This window comes from Corvus brachyrhynchos, unplaced genomic scaffold (assembly GCF_000691975.1).
Source record: "Corvus brachyrhynchos isolate BGI_N302 unplaced genomic scaffold, ASM69197v1 scaffold302, whole genome shotgun sequence".
NCBI lineage: Eukaryota > Metazoa > Chordata > Aves > Passeriformes > Corvidae > Corvus > Corvus brachyrhynchos.
Window position 1 is genome coordinate 4,792,490 of NW_008237244.1, and position 5,912 is coordinate 4,798,401.

Genomic DNA, 5,912 nt, shown 5'->3' on the forward strand with positions numbered 1-5,912 from the left:
GGCCTACAAGAAGGCAGTGACAGAACAAGGGGGAATGGCTTTAAACTGAAAGAGCATAGGTTTAGATTAGATACTAGGAAGAAATTCTTTACTGCGAGGGTGGTGAGGCACTGGAACAGGTTGCCCAGAGATGTTGTGGATGCCCCATCCCTGGAAGTGTTCAAGGCCAGGATGGATGGAACTCTGAGCAACCAGGTCTAGTGGGAGGTGTTCCTGCCCACAGCAGAGGGTTTGGAATTCAATGATCTTTAAGGTCCGTTCCAACTCACACCATTACATGATTCTATGAAATGTGTTTGGCGATTTAGAAGTTACTGAAGAAAAAAAAGGAAAAGTACTGCAACCACATCAAAAGGACTATTTTAGATGAAAAGGAAAGGGGCATGTGCAGTGGAATCAGGATGTCATGGACGTAATTTTTTTTAAAGAGAAGAAGGAAAGGTGTTTCAAGAAGCTAGATCTACCTGTCTTGTTCTGAGGGGCTAATAAGACTTGAGAAAAATGGATATGAAGTTTGTTGGTTTTAAAATCTTTTACTAATCTCTCTCACAGAGAAAAATGGCAGAGATTAAATATCATACTGAGTACCACAAGTGCACACCACAGTGCTCTGCAGGATTAGATTAAGAAGAAAAACTGAGGCATTCATGATGAGATGAGTAACACCACCAAAAGAAAAAAAAAGGTGAGCTGTGGTCAGGGAGCAAAAGAAGGAAATGTGACCACATCTATAAACACAGCAGCTGCTCCAAGAGGTTTCTTACCTGAAGGTTGATCATGCTTCTGTGAGGAGCAAATTCAAGGCCTAAATTGCACAAACAGCACAGTTCAGACTTAAAACAAGAAGGAGTTGTCAGATCTCAGGTGGTGCCTGGTTTTCATTTTTCTTTTTAAGTAACAGTCATCTTTTTCTAATGGTTTAATGTCAAAAGTAAGTTTGAGGGAGGAATTTCAATGAGGAAAGCTGGCAGTCCTGCCCAGGTTCCATTGATTCAGTGGAACTGGCTGCAGTCCTTGTGGGACAAGTGCTCCCTTAATTTTAGACAAGTCTACTTCAAATACAATTAGACAGGAGGCCTTTTTTCGTTTTTGCCCTACATGCTGAGTGAGACACATTACTTGTAATCATTATATATTAGTTTATTGATCATGGCTTTTCAGTATTCACTGTAGATAGGCTTGTTTTAACAGAACTGTCAAGAGATGTCTGGTTAACAATTACCAATTGAAGGTATAGCAACAAGCACAGGGATTTTGTCAGGACATACAGAAATGTGCAGGGTATTTTGACAAAAGGTGAAAGGGCTTTTCTCTTGAATCTGATATTTTTAAGAGATGTTCCTAAAGTCCATTTAATGACATTTTAGGAGTGGTTCAAGATATTGTTTTCATCTCTGCTTCCTATATTTCAATATTTGAAAAGATTGAGCAAATGGAAACTATTCTCAGGAATTGCATATATGGAAAACCTATAAGAGCCCACACGACAGATTACACTGGCTCACTACTTACAATACAGGTTACCATTAAAATGCATTCCAGTTATTAGGAAAGCTGGAAGTGAGTCAATTATTTGAATAAACAAACAAAGACTTGGTTGCCCCGTAGTTTAGTGCATCCCTGAGACGTCTGTAGGCTCCTTTCCCACGCCTCCTGTCTCATTCCTAAACTAGCAGAGGCTGTTGTGCAAGGCAACCTGGCAGCTCCTAATGACCAGGTAGCTCAATGCACTCCCTGGAAGCAATTCCTGCCCACTGTCCACTTCTGCACATTTGTGGCAGGCACAGGGCTTCGACTGCACCTTGTGTGTATCAGAGGAGGAAGAAGAGGTTTTGCAGCTTAGCGAAAGAGAAGGATCAGCTTATCAGGCCAAAGGAATGTTACTGTGGCCCCTCCAAAGGGGCCATGTGTTCTGATTGCTTGGACAAGCTGAAATACAGCAGTTTGGTGTGTCAGACACTAGAAGAAGGTGAGAAGACAGAAGAAGGTGCCAGCCTTTTGCTTTCCCCAAAAGACTGGAGAGGGTTTTTTGTGTCTAAAAGATATAAGAAACAGTGACAACTTCAGCAAAAAGAAGTAATTCAGTCTCACGACTTACAATGTAGTTCCCAGACTTGTTAGGAAGCAGTATCCCTACCTGCAAATTCTTAGGTAATTGAATGAGGACAAACAGAAACAATACATGAAAGAAACAAATCCCAAATATCCATTGGGACAAAGTATGCATATTTCAATTCCTTAAGGGTGAAAGTCTTTATTTTCTAAAACAACTAATGTTTCCTGTTTCCATTAAGGTCTCAGACTGGGCATCCAAAACCGTGTAAAGCTGTTGGCCAACAGGTTTATATTTACCCTGGGAGTCAAGGTAAGATTCATGACACTGCTGCTTATTAAATCTCTTGTTTAAATGTGCTTGGCATTTGCAAGTTATGACACAGTAAATACATTTGTGTCACTTAGCAACCTCAGCTGTTTCTAGAGGAATGTCTTTTGTTCTTGGAAATTTATTATAAATGCAGATTACAAAACAATTATTGGGGAATCTAAACTTGTCTTATTTGGATGGTGTTCTGGCCTTTCCCCATTCTGCATTTGAAGTGTGCACAGGAAATTAATTTACTTTGCACAAGCATCCTTCATTGACACTACTGTTATGAAGAGAAGCTCTGCATATTTAACAAATATGACAGAAGTTTCTGTAGAAAATAAAGGACGTGAGAAACGCCTGGAGGAGAACTGGAAAGGACCTCCTAGTCACTAGGTTCACCCAGTTCAAAGCCATCTTACTATTTTGTAAACAACACTATAAATACTTTAACATTGTGATGCAATACTACATAGTCTCTATCACAAATTTATCAACCTGATTCATTTCTACACATGCCAAAGCCTGAGATCACAGATCATGCAGCTCCAGCAAAAGGGTTTGAAATGTAAATACCTGCACAAATTAAGTATTATTTATAATTTTCACATTGACTGGGTTACAGGGTCTCCATAACACACTAGAACATGTGCATGATTCTGAACACATACATGTAGTCAAAGGACTGAGATAACATTGGATTGCAGACTTCAAAGGATTTAAGGGTTTTCTTTCTTTGTCTTTAATAGGTTTAAAGCTCAGAATTCACACCCAGTTGTCCATATTGTCAGGATCAGTACAAAAGGTAAGATATACAAACTGACCTTTATATTCTGAAATTAAAATGTATCCTCAGGAAGCACAATAAAATTATGTCAAAATTTTATAGATGGACATATAATTAATATAATTAGTACTTGTTTATGAAACTCAGATTTTGTCCTCTGCTAGGAATACCTGAAAGACAAGTTTTACTAAAAATATATTAAAGACTGTTTTCTAAACATTTGAATGGATAAAGTGAGAATGCAAGTGAACAATAATCACAAAAAAGGACCAATCACTGTTCTCAGCTGTAATGTCTTGCTAATAGAATGACTTAGACATCAAGTTGCCATGAGAATTTTGTCACTCAGAAGGGAAACAGACCATACACAGAAATGCATCCAGAAAAAAAAAAAAAAAAAACAAAACAGCAACGGTCATTGTCAAATTTCTGCTCAGCAAAATACGGTCAAAGGTCAGAAAAACTTTGTCAACAGTTTTGCAACTCCTTTTACTTTTATTTTAAAAAGAACCTCCCCCAATCGTTAATGTTCTGGGCTTTGGGGTTTTGGGGATTTTTTTTAATTGCACTTACTGTGGTAAACTGCTAAAGTAAAAGCAGTACTGCAGAACTCGTCACCAGTGGTAGAAGACCAAGTGTGATAACCAGGCTGTATTCTCCCAATTTAAATGAGAATACAGTGAGTAAGTTTTAGCTTACTTGGGACTTGGGCAAATGACCTGATGGTTACAACCGACGAGGCCCCAGCTTCTTTGGGGCTGACCTGGCAGCCAACTGAGTCACTTATGCTCACAAACTCTGCATCAGGGCACCTATGACAGCCCCTTTATTGCAAAACCCACTGTTGAAGTTGTTCTCATTTCTAAGGAGAGGCACTAGCAAACACCTCTTCATGAACTGCTGTAGTATTTCTGCCAGGAACATCCGATAATGGCTCCAGACATCTTAGACCTGCCCCTGGCATGGACTGGGGTTTAATCCCAGAAAGGTCTCTGGGTGCTGACATACTGAGATCCACTCCGCGGATATAACTATGATGTAAATTCATATTGAGCCCTCTTTGGTACAGTTTTCCCACATAAACAAATCTTTGAGAGAGAACTTCAAACATAGGATACACTGTCTTCTCCAGCATTTTAGTTTTTCTCTCATCATCCAGTGAAAAGAGCAGATAGTACCAAAGTAATGGCTGAGGTTCCTAATTTGTCTAGGAGAACATAATCTGAAACACCCTTCTCCTGAAGGCCCACAAATCTCACTTTGTTCAGCTGGTAAACCTATTAATCCTGATCAGTAGCATTCAGTGTAAACATTTTCAGTGTATTTAGTCCTAAAATCCGCAGCAGATACTCAGTCCATTGTCAACCAGTCATCACTAAAATTTGGCATTTAAAAAGATCTGAGGACATCAGGATTCTGCTAATGACTGCGCTGTGAGCTCCCTATCTGTGGCACTGATCTGCACTATCCTGCAAGCTTTTCCCAGCGCTGCCGTTGGTTAGGGATGCAATGAAGCACGATTTGCGATTATCATTGCTGGGCTCATGAAAGCCCCAGGTGTAGATATAATCACAAGCAGCACTGAGCTTTTGCTGGTATAGCTTATTTTGCTTTTGTGGGAGAAGAAAAGGCTGGAATAAGCTGTACTGGTTTATTGCAGTTTTGCTTGTATAGAATACCAGATTACCTACTCAGAAGTGATCTGAATATAGATCTCCCTTGGAGCTGAAGTAGATCCATCCACTGCATCTATGTAGGCCTGCTTCTATTTATTTTGAATAGATACTGCATAAATAAGGAATAAAGGTGGAAGTGTTGCCTTAAAAATATGGGGGGTGGGGGTGTGCAACAAAATATCACTTTTTCGTCATCTGTAGAACAATGCGATCTGAGTTTTAATTGCCAGTTACCAAGAAGGTGTTGAAAATAAGAAAGTATCAGTACCTTCAGTATGCACATGAATAAATAAAAAGCAATTAGGTGGCATGATTTATGTCCAGCTCATATAAATCCAGGCAGGGGATGTAGTAATGTGCTTGGACACATAGGCTGGAGTGACCATTAACATGTGCAGATAGCAGGCATGTTCACAAACACGTGCACTTATGCACAGGGTCTCTTGCTTTATATAGCAAGTGGAAGTAACTCAGGAGAACATGGACAAACAGACCAAAAGACATGCCCTCTCCTTTGCCAACCGCTTACTGATTAATCAAGGGCACAGTGGTGATAGCAGTTATGTGTATGAGCAACTCACACTTTACAGGCTGTTCCCAGCAGAGCCGGCCGCATGCCCTGTCACGTGAATGAACGTGTTCTGGACTATGTCCCCAGAGTTCCTACACCCAGAAAGCCTTATTTAAGGCTCACCATAGAAACTTCAACACCTCCTTAAATGATGCAGTGACGGAAACAAGGGAAGGAACAGGACTGGAACATGAAGAGATAGGGCAGAGCCTTGGTGCAGGTCATGAAGTAAGCTGCAGGCTGAGAGAAACCCCGGCAGAACACCTGCACAGAGTTGCTTCACGTCTGCTAATTCTAGTGATGACAAAAAAGACTCCAAAGGCATTTGTATGTCAAGGAATTAAGCCCCAAACCAACGCGCTGCCGGGTGCGGGCACACAGCAGGCATAGCAATCAGGGCAGAGACGACCGCCGAGGGCGAACCAAGCGGTCAGACCGGGCGCTGCGGTACGAGCGCGCCGCGATCCCAACACGGAACCTTGCGGGCGACTACACTGGCTAATGGGGATCGCA

At 41.0% G+C, this 5,912-nt stretch overlaps 1 long non-coding RNA gene across 1 annotated transcript; it reads left to right on the top strand.

The window, feature by feature from the left end:
• The first annotated feature begins 1,821 nt into the window (after window positions 1–1,821).
• Window positions 1,822–5,906, top strand: LOC108445677. The gene is made up of 3 exons (XR_001860625.1): window positions 1,822–1,969; window positions 2,295–2,365; window positions 3,115–5,906. It is a non-coding gene; the product is annotated as an uncharacterized LOC108445677 (long non-coding RNA).
• The last annotated feature ends 6 nt before the right edge of the window (window positions 5,907–5,912 follow it).